Source organism: Phyllopteryx taeniolatus, chromosome 5, assembly GCF_024500385.1.
Source record: "Phyllopteryx taeniolatus isolate TA_2022b chromosome 5, UOR_Ptae_1.2, whole genome shotgun sequence".
Classification (NCBI taxonomy): domain Eukaryota; kingdom Metazoa; phylum Chordata; class Actinopteri; order Syngnathiformes; family Syngnathidae; genus Phyllopteryx; species Phyllopteryx taeniolatus.
This window is the reverse complement of record NC_084506.1, coordinates 25,172,561-25,194,019: the sequence shown is the minus strand read 5'-3', so window position 1 is coordinate 25,194,019 and position 21,459 is coordinate 25,172,561.

Sequence of the window (21,459 nt, the reverse complement as noted above, 5' to 3'; positions counted from 1 at the left end):
AAATAAACAAACTCACCATTTTAAATGCTAAATTATGTTTTTAAAGGGAAATAAAAGGACAAAAGTAGCAGAATGTAAATAAAAACGATATGATGGTTTGTCAAATGAACTTATCTTGTTGTGCTAGTCTGTGCAAGTTATGCCAATGTTATCAGCAGTTTCCGCTCAAGAATAGCTTGATGTGTTTTGAGTGTAAATCCGTCCAAAGCTACCAGACACACACACACACACACACATACGCACACACACACAGGCTCGCAGCATATGCTAAATACAGATAAGAGTATTCCTAATAGATCTGCAAAAAAAAAAAAAAAAGTCTGGTTGCAGCGAAGCTCAATGGATGTGCTTTGAATGTAGTTGATAAGTTGGCTTAAGCTTGAATGCTGCAGCCCGACGCAACATTGTGCGACTGGGGCCTGTTCCGTCACAAAACTCGCCTTCCAGTAAAGACCCCATTTCTGGGAGGGGGGATTAGAGAAAAGCCTTCCAGATCAGCTCGTGCCTTACTATAATTTATGATTAGAAATACGGATGTGCCGAGAGGAAAAATCGGCGCGTCGAAAAAACACTTTTTAAGCCTTTATCTATTTTGTTCCGCTAAAAAAGAGAAAGTAGGGATGAAGGGTGTTCTCTCAAATTCTGTCCAGTTTTTGTTATTTTTTAGTCTCTTAATATTATAATAACATAATAACAGATCTAATTTTATCACCAACCAAAAAGCTGATGGGTAAAATGTATTCGATAGATACAGTCGGTAGATAGTTTGCTCTCTTCAGCTGATTATGTGTTCGAGGAAGCAAGAGGCCGATAAGCCTCTTTCATCTTTCCAAGCCACTTAAAGTGCTCAAGGGCCAGCTAGTGTGTTGCTTGCTGCACTTCTACTACTATTACTACTACTAGTACGATTGCTACTACCACGATGATCGAAGAAGAAGACAACTCATCGGTGGCTTAGAAAATGGCTTCTTCCACTCTTAAACGCATTCGATATACATCGAGTTTGACCATTGGCACGCTAAGTGGAGAAAAAACTTGTAATGTCCCAAGAAAATGAAGGAAATAATGAGAAAAATCGTATTTTACGGTAAAAAAAATTGTAAAGTTTGTGTCTCTATTGTTAGAAGAATAAAGTCTTTCTTATCATGAGGAAAAAAGGAAAAATGCAACGAGTAAAAAGTAATCATGTTACGGTAATAAATTCCTAAAGTTACCAGAACTAAGTAGTATTGTTATGAGATCATATTGAGAAAGTCATATTTTTTCCCCCCAAAAAAACACTTTGTAATCATACAAGAATATAGTTGTAAATTAGTAGGGGGGGGAAACTTTAATGTAATGAGAATAGTCGCAATATGCTGAAAGATTTGTGAACTTGGAAGAGCATCATTAAAAAATATGTATTTTCACAAGGGAAAAAAGTTGCAATATTTTAAGGAAACAGCTGTGTTTATACCACACAGATGTTGGTAATTACAAAAAAAAACATCTTTTTTTTTTTTTTTTTTTTTAGTAAAAAGGTTGTCTTACAGAAGTAAAATCGGAATATTTAGAGAAAATGAAATGTTTCGGTAATAAATTTGTAAAGTTACAAGATAAAACTTTTAATATTACAAGTGAAGTCGTATCTTCTTGAGGAAAAAAGTGTCTTATCAGACAAAAGTCATAATATAATGAGGAAAAAGTCCCAAGTGAAAACGATTGTCTGACACTGTCTTAAATTACAAAAAATGTTGTCGTCTTACAAGAATAAAATCACGATATTTCAATGTTTCACTACTAAATTCCTGAAGTTCCAAGCAAAGTAGTATTTCATTTTATTTACTTTTTCTTTTTTTTGAGAGAAAAAAGTCGCAGTGTTCAAAATGTCAGAATTTTGTATTTTCTATTTTCCATACATGCAAATCAGTCGTCTTTTGGCGAAATTCGCCGTTTTCAACTGAAAATAGGCCATTTACGTGAATCGTAAAAAACACTTCCGCTGCTTCTGCTGTTAAGAAGTAACGCTACTTTGACTCCGTTACAATGATCTAAATGTCGCTCGCTACTTTTATTTATCAATTATTGCTTATTTTCAGCTATTTCGTGCGCGAGACAACAACTTTGACTTCCGCATCGGGCGCTGTTTAGGCCAATCCAATTTAAGCACTAGTGACGTTTAAGTCTAGTTCACCAATCAAACGACACAAGAAAGTCACATGACCTCACACGTCTTCTATTGGGTTTCCCGGGCATAGGTATTGACACTAGATAAGCCAGCCCCGCTGATCGAGGTGCGTACGTGGCGACCATTTGGAAAGGTTGTCGTTACCATGAAGGCAACTGCGAGCTACTCTCGTTTACATTTAGACAAACAAAAACAACAGCTTTCATGTATTGTAGTATTTGCCTGCCACTCTCTGCCCAAACGTGGATATTTCAGCTCACTTATAACTTTAGAAAATACCGTGCAGTAAATTGCAGATGTGTTGTAGTTTTCACTGTGCATACACAGACACACACACACAGCAACATCAGAATTTGCTCATTCACGTTTTATTTTGTAATTTTGTTTTTATTGATGTTCATAATGTGGTTAAAAAAAAATCAGAAGTTACTCACTATTTACTCAGTACTTAATTATTACACTGTGTACTTTTTACTCTTCAGTAATTTTTTGGAGGACTACTTTTTACTTGAGTCACATTATTGTCAAGTAACACAACTCTTACTTGAGTACAGTATTTGGCTACTCTACCCACCTCTGGAGCGGACATCCTCTATTGCTACTCTTATGTTTAAGCAACGTTTTTGCTCATCAGATGAGCCAGTGTCGTATTTGTTGCACTGGTCTTTTGTATTTTCGCGTTGCAGTGCTGCGGGTCGTGGCCCTGGTTGTGGTCCCGCTGGAACCGCGAAGCACAGGTAACATCGGTGACAAGAGTTGATCCGCTAGTACATCTTGTATTAGGAAACCCGCCTACAATTATCTAATTAGTTTACGGATGTTAATGTTAAATGTATTAAGCGACGGAGTCATGTTAGGGATTATGTCGCAACACAGAATGAACTAACTTCAAATTCACAAATGGGCAATAAAAACAGAAAAATATTATACTTGATATTTTCCTGGAGGATGCATTTGGGATTAGCCTTTAAAGTTGGTAATAGTGAAAAATGAAGTGAAACAGACAATTATTTAAGTCAATTCTTTTCCAGAATGAGAGTGCTTAAAGAGGAGGATGCTATTCATGCGGCATAGCTTGAAGCAGGCATCAGGTGCAGGTGGAGATTGGCCTGGCTCAAGTTGGAGACCAGAACAAAAAAAAAGCAAAGAAATGGGGCAAATTTAATTTGAATCTTAAATTTGTGCAGCATTTATTTGCGCGGTGTAAATAATTTTTTCTGCGTGAATATTATTTATTTTTTTGCCTTGTCGTACTCTTCAGTCTTCCAGATTGCTTAATTTATGTTAAAATAAAAAATCCCCCAGGCCCCACCCCCTACAATGTTTTTTTGTTTTGTTTTTTTTGTCACCTTTTTCATGCCTTTGGTATTTGCATGTCTGATTTTCAAATACAAAAGTTACAATCCTATGGGACTAATGTCATAGATTCCAGAAAAAGACTCTTGGAGACTAGCATTCTAAATCACAAAATAAAGTATTATATTTTGAGTATAAAAGTTGTCATTTTACAAGTCTAAAACCATGTTGTATTTTCGTGTATTTAAATTGGAATTTTATGAGACTAACATCGTCCCTTTTCCAGTAGAAAAAAGTTGCAATATTAGTCAAGACTAATGACCAAAATTACAATTTTTTTACTTTAGGATTTTAAAAAAAGTAATAACAAACCTTGTAATCTTTCAAGAATAAAATCCTTGCTTTTAATGAGGGAATGTAAAAATTACCACATTGGGTTTATGCTTCTAAAACATTTCTTTTTTTAAATATTTAATATTCTGACTTTATTCTGGTCAAAATACTGATTTCTCCTAGTATATATATTTTTTGGTCCTTGTCCTATGTAATAAACTCACTAGAATCATCGTGTATATTTCTTTTTGTCAAATGTTTGTGTTTAAAAACTAAATAAATAAACGTAATTGAGTTAACTTTTAGAGATGATTTATTTTTTTTTAAAAACATGTTATTCGGCGCTATATGGAAGTTTCCCGGGTGCTGTCGGTGAGTCAGAAGGGCATCTCTTCCCTGCCTCCTTAATAAGCTGCTTCTGCGGGCCTCTACTGTAATATATTGCAGCAATAAAGCAATTCCAAAGCCAGCCTGGCCTTTTGACCGATGCTGAGAGTGTGGAAAGCAGCAAGCCCACCTCTGCTAACTAGGCTGCCTCTCTAATATGAGATACCTGTCCCTGGCTTTTCACAAAGGGTGGGGTGGGGGTGTTGAGGGGGATGAGGCTTAGCGCTTGATATTTTCATTTGGTCCCCGCAAGATGCCACCGCGCCGCTTTAATCTCGTGTTTGACGTTGGAGCGCTCTGTTCATGAAAAGTTGGCCTCAACTTTGACCCGAGGGGAGGTGCCGTCATAGAAAAATGACAGTGGTGGGTGGGAGAGGGGGGGGGGTCTATCCTTGACCCCCTCCCACTGGCCTGTCAAAGTCTTTCCCCTGCCCTTCTTAATCAGGTGGGACCCTTCCCTTTTAGCCAGAGAAATGTATTCGCTACATCCAGCTGCGACTTTAATTCCAAGCGGGCACAGATGTCCCCAGATCAAGATGCGGGGCGGACGTCTTGGAAGGAGGAAGAGGATGCTGCTTAGTTGTGTTCAATGATGAATAAAAAACAGGAAACCTATTCAACAGACTGGGCGATGAATCCATTTTATCAATTGCAGTGAACCCTGTTTATCGCGGGTGACAAGTTACACACCCACTCGCAATTGGTGTATATCCGCAGTATAAAGAGAGACCATATCAAAACATGTTTTTCAATTTGATTTTAGCACTCCCACATACTTTAAACGCTTTGTAACCCTATTTGACATCATTTTAAGAGGCGGGGCCTGGTGTTGTGACGAATGATATCAGGGAGGTTGTGTGAGTGTCTGTGTGAGAGCTGTGGTTGACAGTAGCTCCTGCTTGATTGTGGTCTTTGTGTTTGTGTGTTTTACTATTCTCCCAGCATTGAGTCAATAGCTGAAAAGTGCATCTGTGACTTGGGCTCCCCTTTCCCACAGACATTACAGTGAGTAGCATACTGTAAAAACAAAGATCCATTTAAAAAAAAAAAAAAAAGGTGATCCACAATGTGTTCACATGAGAAACTTTTGACCCGCGCTATAGGTGTCCAAGCCACAAATATTTTGCTGAAGTCGCCTTGCCTCACCTGGACAACTCTACATGGGAAAAGAGGATGAGCTGCTGTCTTTGGCCTGGTACACGCATGAAGATAATCGGGGCTGTTTTTGTCCCTATTTTGCCCTTTCCCAACCAAGAATGACAAACACCAGACTATCTTATGTTTTATCAGATTATCCTTAGGTCTGAGATGTGTTAAGAGTGAACTTGTCCTGATGATAGGGTCAAAAAACAGGTCGGGGCAGACAATCTTAAATATTAAACGTGTTCAATATTTACGACCTAAAATCTTCATGTGTGTGGGGAAAACAGAGGAGTCTTGACTCTGTGAATTTTGATGGGGAACTGAATGTAGCCAATCAAGAAGCACCCTGACGGAGGAACAAGGAACCGGCCGTAAATAAAAACGAACATGTCCTACACAATGGCGTTTTTTTGTATAACAGATGAAAAATCTTTTCAGGAAAAAAAAGATTTGAAAAATCCTTGTGTGTGTACCAAGCCTAATTCGCTTACTCGTGCTCTTACATAGTGTAGTGTGCAGCTAAGCCATTCAGTTTGGATGGCTCATTTTAGGATGTTAAATTGTTGAACATATAAAATGTTCATTCATGTTAAATGTTTACATACATGTTTTGACAAAAGTAAAACAAAAATTCAGAGAGGAAGCACTTTATAAAAAAAAAAAAGAAAAAAAAATATATATATATATATATTTCAATCGAGGTTTGTAAGGAATGTTAATTCTCAAGAAAAAAAAATGCGCTTCAAACCTTTTTTTACTATCAACAGAAAGAAAGCAAATTGCAGAAGGGAAAAAAACAAAACTTGTCGGATTTCTGCTGGGAGAAAATTGAGCTATTGAAGGTCATATCACCCAGCCCTAAAATAGGTCATAATCAATACATGACCAGCCACTTCATTAGGAATATGAACACTCTCCTCCTTCTTTGACACATTACTTCTCATACAAAAACTGCCGTTGAACAATCATCAGAGCATCACCTGACCACTTGTTTTGCTTTTTCTTTGGCTTTCCTGTGACAATATCCCCAAAAAGCGAACACAATTCCAACTTGTGCTTCTATGCGAAGGTTCTAGAAGTGATCAGAGTGATAAAATATTCTCACAGTGAATTTAGCAATATTTCCTAGTCCCTTTCCAATATCAATGTGTACGCCGAAAAGGAGAAGGAAGAGTCCACTAATGACTTCCTCACGATGGCTCTTCTTCATTTCCAACGCGGTTGTTGTGAGGTGTGGCACAAAGAAGCCACTTCTCCACCGCTCGCTGATTGACGGGCGGAATCAATTGCTCCCCATAGCATCCGTGTCAGTCTATTAGGCCGCCGCCCGCTCTAATGATAGGCTGCTCTCCAACAGATTATAGATCGCAGGCAACAAAGACTCGCCTGCTTGCCCGGCTATCATTGAGAAAAGCCTCATTCTCACTCACGGCAGGTAAACACACACAGATTACAATGTTGATGGCATACGGAATAGTCTACTCGTCTTTAATGGGGAATGAATTATTAATATGGTCGCATTAGTGAGAGACTGTTATGTTTCCTCGGTGTATAGTGAGGGAAATAATGATTTGATCCCTTGCCGCTCACTTACAAAGACATTCTCAAATTGTTATGGTTGTTTATTGATTATGCCAATAGACAGAATACCAATCAAAAGTATGTAAAAACACACTATATGAAAGTTGTAATGTGCATTTTATAGAGTCACCAACACTGCAGGTCGGACTTAAGTTTGCCAGTGAACATCTCAATGACTCAGAGAAGGCTTGGGAGAAAGTGTTGCTGTCAAATGAACCCACTGTATTTGGAGGATGGCAAAAATCCAAGTAAGTGATCCCCAAGCAAAACCTAAACTTGTACTTGGTGGAGAACGTCTTGTGAGATCAGGAGTATTGCTACTTGCTTGACTGTGCACAGCTGTGGGAGCCAAAATTCTGGTTTAGTTGTAAAGGATTGAAGACTTACTGTACATCACTCAATGAAATTCAGTATTTTATGCATTTTGAACTAATGTTTTGTCTAAAAATTTGAGATCATCCAATTCTTTGTAATTGAGCAATCTTACAAAGTCAACAGAAGACCAAAAAAAAAGTTTTTTTTTTTTTAATTCTCTCACTGTATAAGTATCATGATAAAAGCCTTTCCTCTGTTGGCACAAATTGGAAGTCATCAAAACAACAGGTGTTTCCTTAAAGCGCGCTCGCCACACACTCCTCTGTGTAATTGTAGTTGTCAAGTGAACACAACACGGACCATCTCACTGCCAACATGACTGCGGTCCAAACCAGGAAGTGCCAATAGCGTTTAGCCAGTTTTTCTCAGTGTTTACACTCCATCAATTGATTGACTTAATTGAAAAGACTTCTATATTTCCAACAATTGGCATTCCCTTCATGTTGACCTGGTCCGTGCTGCGTTTAATTACCTGCAGTAAAATTGGATCACTGGGAAAATATGGCACACATCAAGTGAGTCCCTCGCCCTAAGTGGCACTATTGTGTGTCGTCGGAGTTGGAAAAAGATGACACGAGGAGGCGAGACAAAAAGACGGGGGGCGCGGCTAATGAGACTGGTTAGCGATTCAAATTTATGGAAATGCTATTAATTACAGACACCTATCTCTCATGGCGGCCATTTGGCGCTAAAGGTAATTACAGGCGACAATGACAGACACGGAACAAGCCAACACGATCAAAGAAAGCGGGGGAAAGTTGCGTAGTGAAGCAGGCCCTGCCGCGGACAAGTGGGCCTCATTAAAGTCCCACGGTGTTGATCACCAATTAACCTGCTTTGTTTTTGTGCTTTTGATGCGGAGCCGACGCTGCCCTCAACTCGTACCCCCGATGAAGGCGGCTGGGAGTCGGTGCCCGGTTGCGAGACCGAAAGCATTGATTGGTCCTCGCAGAAAGGAGTGATTGACAGCTCGGCCTCAGTGGGGAATAATTAAAATGATATTTAGGTGAACGTCATGTGCTCATGAGACGGACTGACACAAAATGGTAGTCTCATTTGCACTCCACTAGAATAAAATTAGAATATTTCAAGAGACACTGATTGTGTTTACTTGGATGTCAGCATTATGATATCAACCAATCGTGCTAACCAAAACTTTTTTTTTTTTTTTTTTTTAACAAATTCTTAGTACAATAATCCCCTACTATTCACAGAGGATAGGGACTGACACCTGCCGCAAATAGCAAAAAACTACGAGTAATTGACACCCCCCAAAATTTATTATTGCCTATTTTTGTTGTTTAAACTGGAAATATACCACAGACTTGGATCCCCTTCTTCTTTTCCTTTCGGCTTGTCCCGTTAGGGGTCGCCACAGCGCGTCATCCTTTTCCATGAGAGCCTATCTCCTGCATCCTCCTCTCGAACACCAACTGCCATCATGTCTTCCCTCACGACATCCATCCACCTTCTCTTTGGTCTTCCTCTAGCTCTCTTGACTGGCAGCTCCATCCTCATCATCCTTCTACCAATATACTCACTCTCTCTCCTCTGGACGTGTCCAAACCATTGAAGTCTGCTCTCTCTAACTTTGTCTCCAAAACATCGAACCTCGTACATGTCCTGTATTATTCTAACATACTTCTCTGCCACTCCAGACTTCCGCATGCAGTACCACAGTTCCTCTCTGGGTACTCTGTCATAGGCTTTCTCTAGATCTACAAAGACACAATGTAGCTCCTTCTGACCTTCTCTGTACTTTTCCATCAACATCCTCAAGGCAAATAATGCATCTGTGGTACTCTTTCTAGGCATGAAACCATACTGTTGCTCGCAAATACTCACTTCTGTCCTGAGTCTAGCCTCCACTACTCTTTCCCATAACTTCATTGTGTGGCTCATCAACTTTATTCCTCTATAGTTGCCACAGCTCTGCACATCACCTTTGTTCTTAAAAATGGGCACCAGTACACTTTTCCTCCATTCCTCAGGCATCTTCTCACGCACTAGAATTCTATTGAACAAGCTGGTCAAAAACTCCACAGCCACCTCTCCTAGATGCTTCCATACCTCCACAGGAATGTCATCAGGACCAACTGCCTTTCCATTTTTCATTCTCTTTAATGCCTTTCTAACTTCCCCCTTACTAATCATTGCCACTTCCTGGTCCACCACACTTGCCTCTTCTACTCTCCCTTCTCTATCATTTTCCTCATTCATCAACTCCTCGAAGTATTCTTTCCATCTACCTAGCACACTGCTGGCACCAGTCAACATATTTCCATCTCTATCCTTAATCACCCTAACCTGCTGCACATCCTTCCCATCTCTATCCCTCTGTCTGGCCAGCCTGTATAGATCCTTTTCTCCTTCTTTAGTGTCCAACCTGCCATACATGTCATCATATGCCTCTTGTTTTGCCTTTGCCACCTCTACCTTTGCCCTGTGTCGCATCTCAATGTATTCCTTTCGCCTCTCCTCGGTCCTCTCAGTGTCCCACTTCTTCTTAGCTAACCGTTTTCCTTGTATGATTTCCTGTACTGTGAGGTTCCACCACCAAGTCTCCTTCTCTCCTTCCCTGCCAGAAGATACACCAAGTACTCTCCTGCCTGCTTCTCTGATCACCTTGGCTGCAGTGGTCCAGTCTTCTGGAAGCTCTTCCCGTCCACCGAGAGCCTGTATCACCTCTTCCCGAAAAGCTGCACAACACTCGTCCTGTCTCAGCTTCCACCACATGGTTCTCTTCTCTGCCTTTGTCTTCCTAATTTTCCTCCCCACCACCAGAGTCATCTTACACACCACCATCCTATGCTGTCTAGCCACACTCTCCCCTACCACTACCTTACAGTTGGTAACCTCCTTCAGATTACATCGTCTGCACAAGATGTAATCCACCTGTGTGCTTCTACCTCCGCTCTTGTAGGTCACCCTATGTTCGTGCCTCTTCTGGAAAAAAGTGTTCACTACAGCCATTTGCATCCTTGTTGCAAAGTCTACCACCATCTGTCCCTCCAAGTTCCTTTCCTGGATACCGTATTTACCCATCACTTCTTCATCACCCTTATTACCTTCACCAACATGTCCATTACAATCTGCACCAATTACGACTCTCTCTCTGTCTGGGATGCTCAGAACTACATCATCTAGCTCCTTCCAGAATTTCTCTTTCACCTCTAGGTCACATCCTACAGACTTGGCTCCCCAAACACTTAAAAAGAATTTCAAACTGATATTAACATTAACAATAAATTAGTTTTTTTAGGGGAAAATACATGCACGAGTACATGTACATGCGGCGAATACTCTCCTTAACTTCCATTAACAACCCGGGCTAAACTTAGCTCCTCCCTGATTTAAAAAGCAATTTGTATGTCAACGTTAATTTAACACCAAGTCATATTTAGACAGGGCCTTCAGAAAGAGCACAAAAAAAGTAGGTGACCTTTACAGGCGAATAGGTTCCACAAAAAAATGAATTGTGAAATATTGAACCATGAATATGTGGAGGATTACTGTACACATAGTAAATGGCTTGATTGCATCCATTCTAATCGGGTTCTAGTTCTACTACAATTGCATTTAGTGGAGCACTGGCCTCCACCAAGGCATCATTTCTTGACTTCTGTCATGTTTTGTTGCTAGAGTCTGACTTCTGAGCGGGACTCACTTTTGCTTTTCAACTTGTTGTACATCTGGCGAACAACTTTCAATTGTGCGTCGGGCTTCCAGGTGCGAAACATGTTTGTAATGCTGATTATGTTATCATGGTTGACTTGAAACCCGTTCACCAATTTGCATTGAGGTTACAGGTTTAAAGTGTCGATGCAGTAGAAGCATTTCGCTAGAGAAAGGGTCACTAAGGTCGTTATCTTGAGCAGCACACACGCAACAGCCCTGCACTGTGTTCACTATTTTGGTCTACAATCGTTTTCTCAAACGTTCACTTTGAGACACGTTTCAAAATGTTTGCATTTTTATTCCAGACACACTACTCTGTCCCAGGTAAATTCCCCCTAAGCCGAGGATCTACACCTAATTTAAATGGGGTTTGGCAAGCTTTTTTTTTTTTTGGAGGGGGAGGGAGGGGTTCTTCCATCCTTTGATTACACGCTAGAGTGTGATGCTAAATACAGTAATAACGCATATCACATTTTCAAATGCTAAACCATCAAAATGTTATCACGGTTAAACAGTAAACCTTTTACCAACTGTAATGCCCTTTAAAGGTATCCAAGTCGTCCAACATGCAAATACTACAGTTTGTACAATAATTACACTTCATTGAAACGCTTTCCTTTTCTTCAATTTTATGTTTATGTTTTCTCTTTATAATGTGATTTTTATACAAGACAGTACTTTTTATCTATTAAAACAACAAACAAACAAAGTGTTTTAGGGGAATAGATTAGTGACGTTTCAATTGATTTCAGTGGGGAAATGATTAAGGCACTCCAGAGACACAACTATTTCCATCCAGGCGATTAAAAAGTACATTTTACGTAATATCTCCCGTTCAGAGAAGTCAGACGTAATAGTATCTAGTGCTTAATCAAAGCTGCATAAACCTGCTCAAAAGTAAAAAGTCCATCAAACTTTAGTATGTCATAAATCATCAAAGGCCACTATTTGTGTATTGCGTTGATAAATCAGCAAATATGCAATGTAAAAATTGACTTCCCAACTGGTGATGTCACCGAAATGCCACTGCAAAGTTTAGCGAGCTCCCCACCACGACCACCACCACCACCACCCCCCAACCCCAGCTATGACGATATGAAAGTGCTTTAATTGACTGGAGCTCAGAGAGGAAGATTAGCACTTGGACGGAGATGAATAGGTGAGAAAATCTCGGGGCTGATTAGACTCCAACAAAATGGGTGGCCGCTTACAACTTTTATTATGCTGCGGTGGAGGTCATATTTAAAATGAGAGATTAGCCGCTCATCACAATATTGGTGGATTATCAGCTACCTGCTACCCTGGCTGCGGGTCGATAAGAGTTTGACTGCATTTCGAATTAATTTTCCTCAGCTTTAGAGCCTCCTATCTTGTTATTGATCACGGCGTTAATCCATAACCAAGCTCATCCTTTCCCCTGCGGAACGAGCAGGAAAAAAGACAAAGGCTCAACGCGGAGGACTGACTAAGAACTCGAAAAGACGTACAAGTTCCTCCTTCAGTCCTCGCATTGATTTCCACGACAGCGGGAGCTCGTCACACCTCGCTTCCTATATCTGTTTGTCTTTTCCAACAGAGGGACCCCCACTGCGGGTGAAATGCAGCCCGTGACCTACGACCCTCGAGGTCCGGCATTTGTCTCCAGTGCAGTGACCACAAACAACCCCTGGTTTTGCTGTAAATGTCAGCGCAGCACCGTCTCCGCCCTCTCGCCTGTGAAGCACAATGCTGCGCTCAAGCTGCACTAATAGGATACTTTGATGGCAGCGCCATCCTCACTTGTCCTGTGTGTTTGATAGCTGCTCAGCTACTCGTTGTCTCTTTCTGTCTCTGTCTGTGCACCATGCCCTAGTGACACTAATACCTCAAGAAAACGGCTATTAATTATAGATATATACTGTGTGTGTGTGTGTGTATGTACACACACACTCCTGTTACGCTTTTTTTTTTTTTCTTTCTTTGGGACTACACAAATGTTCTCCTTGTGTTACTGCCTGGTCAATTTATTTAATAAGAATGCAAATTCAAAAGTATTAAAAAAAAAAAAGAATATTGGTTGGAAAGGTTTTTTTTTTTCAGTCTTAACCCTCCTGTTACTTTCAAATTTCATTTTTTTCCCCCTCAAAATATACAAATAGATTGAAAAAAAATGCTTTGGTATGTTTAATGACTTTACATAGTTTTATGGGGACAGCCAGGTAAACTGTAAATGAACATGATAATGTCACTGTTGGAGTTTAAACCTCCCAAAAATTATTAGGAACAGATTTATTTTTATTTTTTATATATATAAAACACCCAAGTTTGTCAGTGACTTGATGTTGGACTCGCAAAGCAGCCCGAAATACATATTTTTTTTCATGTTGTTTTCGGTGTCTCAATTAAATTTGTAATTTAACAAACATGATCATTGACCTCAAAGGATTAAAAATTTAACAATGGTCAATTTTGACCCACTACTTGACGGGATGTTAATCAGGAAAGTTCTTTTAATTTCACAAGAAACAGAAATGTGTACAGAAAGGATGGGGAAACTCCGGTGTGTGGGCTGTATGAGCCAACCCGCAATGCCACTTTAAAAAACAAATAGAACCTCAGAGGACCATGTTATTTTAAAAAAAAGAAGACCCACAAATGCTCTTAATAAACATGCTCAATTCTAGCATTATTTTCATAAATATATTATGACCAGGAGAGGATTATTTATTTATTTATTTATTTATTTTTTGTATCTGGTGTAAGGAATGCAATTAACATGGAAACAGTAGGAACTATGAAAAAAGCACAAAATACTGTATGCCACATTTCTACCATTGTGTGCTATTGTTGCACTAAATGCTACCAATTCAGAATGAATGAATACAATTCTTGATATTTAAAGTTTTGCATTTCCATCACCGGATCAATTAATTTGTCATTATTCAATGAAGCCATTCAGTTAAATCAAATCTTTGAACAAACAATTTGCAAAGGTGTGTTTGCAGGTTGAGTCGTCAGTCCTAATAGACTGTCGTGATTCATGGTGTGAAGACATTGTGTAATGCCTCCAATTTTGAAGCACCGTGTCACACCCTTCCCCCCACCTCTGTTCTCTATAAACACACACACATTTCCTTGTCGGCGGGCCTCCCGAGGTTGGTGTCTGTGCGCTCGGACTCTATTGTTGCCCTCCGCTGGATAATGCCCTTATTAATTGTACCTCTTTGTAAGGTGTCAGCTGCAGCCTCCGATTGAGATGGATGGATCTCTGGAGTGTGCTCTGCTGCACAGCCTGCAACATGGAAGGGCTGCTCGAAAAACACAGTATTTTCATTATTCCATATAAAGACAGTAAGATTTTATTGCCATGATGAAACTTTTGTGTGTGTGTGTGTGTCCTGTAGTTAATTAGGTGTATTGAAGCCTCTGTGAAGATCAACAGCATTAACATCAAATCCTTTCCGTCTCATTAGAAGAAACAAAGTCCAGTTCATTGATGCACATTCATCCTGGCTGATGCTGGTTTTAGCTGCACAATGGATGCCTAGTCTTCCTCTGCACGAACATTCAGGTTTGATCACTCTATCAAACACAACGGTTTTTTTTTATGTGAACTCATGCTTTTTTGTGAAAGCAATTGATAGTGTTTACCTGATGGTGGTCAGTGGCGCATGATTGTCGAGATAAAACTGAATTCTCATGTTAGTTTAACTCCAAAATTATGATTTCAAAAAGCCTTTTCATGAGAGAATTTAAAAGATTGCACAACACTGCTGTGTATTTAATAGAAACCACAAATCATCGCTGTCTGGATGAAAACTGTCCAAAATTGGTCCATTTTATATTATATGAAATATATAATCTGATGTGTTGAAAATAGCTTGAGAACTTACTTGAGAATTTAGAATTATAAATTACTCAAAAGATATGCCGTTCTTTTAGTTTCCTGAAAAAGAATGGATTTGCAGATGCGAGGATTCCAACAATATTTTTATATACGTATGTGATATGAATCCTTCTATTACCTTGAAATTTTAAAGAGATTTTAAGATTTTAAAATAGAATTTGCATTTTGTTTATTTTTTATTTTTTTGATGTGCCAACGGAGAGCGGGTCACCTGTTCCGCATCAGAACGACCTATTAGAAAATGTAGAAACATAATTTTTTTTAGCAAAAATACGATTAAACTCTGCTGTCCATATTTTGAATAACTAATTTTCAATAGCATGTTCATTATTTGGCAGCATGGTGGACGACCAGTTCAGAGGTCATGGGTTCAAATCCGCGTTGCAGTCTGCCATTGTGGGTTTGCATGTTCTCCCTGTGCCTGTGTGAGTTTTTTCCGGGTACCCCGGTTTCCTCCCAAATTCCAAAAACGTGCGGTAGGTTAATTGAAGACTTTTGTCCTTGAGTGTGAATGGTTGTTTGTCTGTATGTGCCCTGGGATTGGCTGGCGAGCCCCCCTCTTGCCCAAAGTCAGCTGGGAGAGGCTCCAGCACGCCCGTGACCCGCGGGAGGATACGCGGCACAGAGAATGGATGGATGGGATTTCATTGTGTGTCAAAATGACCCGTTGCAAAATCTACATAAGAATATTAAAAAATAATAATAATAGTAAGGTTTAAATTGATGCCGCTGACATTTTTTTTTTTTTTTACATTTTGGGGAATTTTATTTTGATGATTGTATTTTTTTAATCAAACATAGAGCAGGTAAATCTTACATTCAGGGTCAAAATAACAAAATTGAATCCTATTTTTAATGTATTTTTGTTGAATTGGGATTACACTGATTCTGCTTTTTACAAATAAAAAATTAAATTGCATTGTGTTTTGTTATATTTTTTGTGATGATTAAAATCTGGGTCACACTGACACCCTGAACAGTGTTGTTAAGCAATAAACAACAGAAGTGTTCACTTGTCAATTTTTCCAGAAATAACATAAAATACATGCTCTGTGCTTCGGGTTAACAAGTTGCTGTACTGTAACATTATTCTCTTGTGCTAAAAAGCAGACGACCGAAGCGAATGTGTGAATTCAAAAAGAAAAAAAAAAAAAAAACAAAGAACATGAAATGATCCATTCCCTTTCAAATCCCATTTAAGAGAGGGCTCAGCACATTTTGATAGTGTCAATTGTTTCTGTCTCTTCAAGTGTGGCTGGAATGTTTGAATTTCAGCATTAAAGTGCAGCGCCCGCTGAGTTAAATTACGGTCTCGGGGGGCCGCCGGGTGGGAGTAATCAATAAGAATACAGAAGGGCGCCGTGTAGCTCGTCTGCTGCGAGGAGCGGGGACGCCGCCGCCCCTTAGCCTGTCCCCCAGCAGGTTAGATAAATATGATAGTGAAACGGGGGCACGCTGGATTATATGATATCAATGTGGAATCAGCCAAGTGCTATTACACTCTCCTGGCCCACTGTGAGTACTATTGACAAGGTTGGCTTTGAACGCCGCTCTCTTTGCTCACCTCGGCCCTCCCTCCCTCCCTCTTGCTGCGCAAGCGCCGCAGCAGGACTGGGATCTATGGCTGGATTTACACTGTATGTCCAAGTGCCCAATTCCCATTTAATTCCTGTGTCCCGTTTTCCTGTACATTTCCAATGGAACGTTTCCCATATGGCTGTGCTCACACATACGTAAATAAGCTTCAAGCTTCACCAGGCCCAGTCAACACAGATGTAACGAATAATCCATAAATAATACAAGTACGAAAGGTTACCGGTACATCGCATTTAGTTGACCTGGGCTGACTCTTGCCTCCATTTATTTAAATGAGAGTAGCCTCCACATCGAACTCTCATCGTACTTTATTTAATATCTAGAGAGAGAGAGATTATTGATCCCGCGAGGGAAATTAGACACCTCTAAAGTAGCATATTTATTTACACGGTAATGTGTATATACAGCACTTCTAATATATCATATTTCATGTTTATACACCTCTAATGTACCATATTTACACCACATTCAATGTCTATGGACTTATAATGCACCATATTTAATGTTTATACATCTAATGTCTTGTATTGACACCATATTTTATGTTTATACACCTATTGTAGCATATTTAGACCATAATGTCTATACACCTCTTATACATTATATTTAGATTATAAATAGTCTTTACACCTCTAATGTTCCGTATTTAGAACACGTTTATACACCTAATTTAGCATATTTACTGTATTACATTTAGATCACATTTCATGTCTATACACCTCATACACATATTATGTTGACATCGTATTTAATGTCTGTTGACCTCTGCAACGTTGTTAAATGTGATATAGCGCACCTCTTTACCATATTCAGCACAGATTTACTGTTCATATCTATACATCGCAAGTGTTGCATATTTAGACCATATTTTGTTTAATTGTCTATGAGTAGGCTGTAATTTAGCTTTACAGCAGATGTTAATGTGTTTATTTGTTATTTGTGTAGACGCAGGTGTGTATATGCCACAAGTTATATCCCATCTGTGCATTTGCACATTGGCAAATCAGATTTATACCCACATTTGGAAGAGGCATGATTCCGATCTGAATACATCGAAGACGTGAATTTTGGCTTGAATTGAATGTCTCGTATTGGCTACTTGAGGCCAAAAAATATATTTATTGTAATTGTCACATGTGAACCATGCCGTGTGAATTCAACCTGGATTTCACTTAGCTCCTAATACAAAATTTTAAGCTGCCGCCTTCAAGTTGGTGACACTGACGGGGGACCTGTGTGGGCCACGCTCTACCAATAAAATGTTTTTTTCTGAATAACCTACAGTGTCGGTTCAAGGGATTTCGTCTGACACTACAGTCAATTAGCCGCCATCCGGCTCACCAGTTGCTCATACAGTAACCTCAGCACTGGTCTACTCGCACTATTGATTGATGGGTGGTGGGGGGAGATGAAACCTAAAAGGCCATTATCGGCATCCTCTTCGGATAGACCCGGTACGGGCGCTCTGGCAGGTCGCAACCTCCTTTGTGTAAGCAAGCCTCATCTATAGCGTCATTATCGCGCTTGTGTTAAATGACACGCGGGTCAACAAAGGTACTCCACGTTGATGTCTCACGTGAATAATCTTCATACCAAATGTCACGTGGCTGTTTTATCCATCGAGATTCAAGCATGTTGGAATAGACGGCCATTGAAAAGCATCTCCAAACTTTGGGATGAAGACAATCAAACCTCACAAACTTGGGAGATACGAATCTGTACGTAAGTCAAGTCATCAACTTGTACTCACGCTTTAGTAAAGTCATACAGTGAACCTCCATTCGTGGCAGGGTGCACATTCCAAACCCACCTGCAATAGGTGCAAATCCATGATAGAGAGAAACCATATAAAAAGATTTGTTTTTTATAGTTGTACCCCTCCCACACACTTTAAACACACTTAACCTATTTAAACACACTTAAGCTTGCATTGTTAACAAATTTAAATGCAGAAAAAAAATCATTTGAAAATGTATTGCCAATACTTGATGTATTGTAGCATCTATATACATACTTGTGCCTTTAAGAGGCAGGGCCTAATGGGGTGGCGTGTGACATCAGCGAGTGTGTGAGAGTGACTGGGCTCCTGAGTGAGCATGCTCATTGTGTTTATGTTTAACTTTTCCCCGCCGTTCAATAAACAGCTGAAAAGTTCGTCGGCAACTGTGGCTCTCCTTGCCCACGTATGAGTGCCTTACATGAGTAAGTATACTGTAAAAACTCAATACAAAACGCAATGTAGCGGGGGGGACGCTCATGATTACAGTAAATATTTGTCTGAACAATACTTCTGGGCCATAAATGTGAAGCATTCAAAATGAAAAACAGGAAGTACAGTGCTAACTTGCTGCTTCCGTTCTGAACTAATGACTGATGGTCGCTGTTGTATTTGAAAGAAGAAGAAAAAACAGTCTCATTGATCACAATGAAACTTTATTTCTTATGTGTGTAACCCTCTGGCTTTATGAAATGTACCAATAATGTGTTTCCAATAATTGAGCCCACTTGGAATCATCTTTTAGGGGCCTCAGCACCCAAGCTCTCATCAATTTCTGTGAGTGAGTGTATCCTGTCGGAAATGTATGTACGTACATGTACAACCCCAATTCCAATGAAGTTGGGACGTTGTGTTAAACATAAATAAAAACAGAATACAATGATTTGTAAATCATGTTCAACCTATATTTAATTGAATACACTACAAAGCCAAGATATTTAATGTTCAAACTGATACACTTGATTGTTTTTAGCAAATAATCATTAACTTTGTATTTTATGGCTGTAACACGTTCCAAAAAAGCTGGGACACTACTATGGCTACTTAGGAACAGGTGGGTGCCATGATTGGGTATAAAAGGGGCTTCCCTGAATTGCTCAGTCATTCACAAGCAAAGATGGGGCAAGGTTCTCCTCTTTGTGAACAAGTACATGAGAAAATAGTCGAACAGTTTAAGGACAATGTTCCTCAACGTACAATTGCAAGGAATTTACGGTTTTCATCATCTACGGTCCATAATGTCATCAAAAGGTTCAGAGAATCTGGAGAAATCACTGCATGGAAGCGGCAAGGCCGAAAACCAACATTGAATGCCCGTGACCTTTGATCCCTCAGGCGGCACTGCATCAAAAACCGACATCAATGTGTAAAGGATTTCACCACATGGGCTCAGGAACACTTGTGAAAACCAATGTCAGTAAATACAGTTTGACGCTACATCCGTAAGTGCAACTTGAAACTCTACTATGCAAAGCAAAAGCCATTTATCAACAACACCCAGAAACGCCGCCGGCTTCTCTGGGCCCGAGCTCATCTAAGATGGACTGGTGCAAAGTGGAAAAGGGTTCTGTGGTCCGACGAGTCCACTTTTCAAATTGTTTTTGGAAATTGTGGACGTGGTGTCCTCCGGGCCAAAGAGGAAAAGAACCATCCGGACTGTTATGGACGCAAAGTTCAAAAGCCAGCATCTGTGATGGTATGGGGCTGTGTTAGTGCCAATGGCATGGGTAACTTACACATCTGTGACAGCACCATTAATGGTGAAAGGTACGTACAGGTTTTGGAGAAAGATATGCTGCCATCCAAGCAATGTCTTTTTCATGGACGCCCCTGCTTATTCCAGCAAGACAATGCCAAACCACATTCTGCACGTGTTACAACTGCTTTCCTTTGTAGTAAAAGAGTGCAGGTACTAGACTGGCCTGCCTGCAGTCCAGACCTGTCTCCCATTGAAAACGTGAAGGGTAAAATTCGACAACGGAGACCCCGGACTGTTGAACAGTTGAAGCTGTACATCGAGCAAGAATGAGAAAGAATTCCACCTACAAAGCTTCAGCAATTAGTCTCCTCAGTTCCCAAACGTTTATTGAATGTTGTTAAAAGAAAAGGTGATGTAACGCAGTGGTAAACATGACCCTGTCCCGGCTTTTTTGGAACGTGTTGCAGCCATAAAATTCTAAGTTAATGATTATTTGCTAAAAAGAATAAAGTTTATCAGTTTGAGCATATCGAATATCTTGTCTTTGGAGTGTATTCAATTAAATGTAGGTTGAACATGGTTTGCAAATCATTGTATTCTGTTTTTATTTATGTTTAACACAACGTCCCAACTTCATTGGAATTGGGGTTGTACATGTACATATTGTATGTATGTAATCCCTCGTTTATCGGGGCGTTAGGTTCCGGACCACACCCGCAATAGATGAAATCCGCAATGTAATTTTTAATTTATACATATTTGAAAGCTATATGAACCTCCCCTGTGTCTTATTCATCTTTCCCACACTCCTACTCACCTCTACCATACTCTTATAAACACGTTCTATACTCTTAAATACCTTATACCCTCTTACACATACAGTAATGCAAAGTAGCACTGTACACTATGTACATTTTATTCCTTGTAATATGTGTTTTAATGAAATTTTCTTTTCACATTTAATGGTTTATTGTAGAAAGCGTTTATTTTACCACCCAAAAAAAATCCAACATAAACTCAAAATCCAGCGATATGGCGAATTATGCGCAGTATGAATATCAAAACAAAAGAAAATCCGCAATGCACTGAATCTGAAATAGGTGACCCGCAATATAGCGAGAGAAGTCTACCTGTCCCCAATACGACTCCGTCCAAAAACTCAATCAGTAGCACCTCCTGATAAATTAGAGGAAAAAAAATTGCCCCCGACACCAGTTTCACTGATCGACGTAAAGTTTGATGGACATGTCTATCATGACAGATGCACAAAAAAGTCTGAAATTGAACAGGAATTCTGCTATTTGGGCTTGGAGAAGCCATCTTGGACAAAATCCAGGGATTGCAGGTGCGTCTGCAAGGCATCATGAATATTTAAAATAAAAGTGGAAACATTTTGATTGTTTTTATTTCATTTTTTTACATTTAGTTTACTTCAGCGGTGTAGTTAAATATGTGCATGAGGAAAGTTAGCAATGCAGGCCATCACACGAGCTGCCTCAAACCGGGAGGAGCGACCCAGAGAGACACGTTATGGCTGCGTC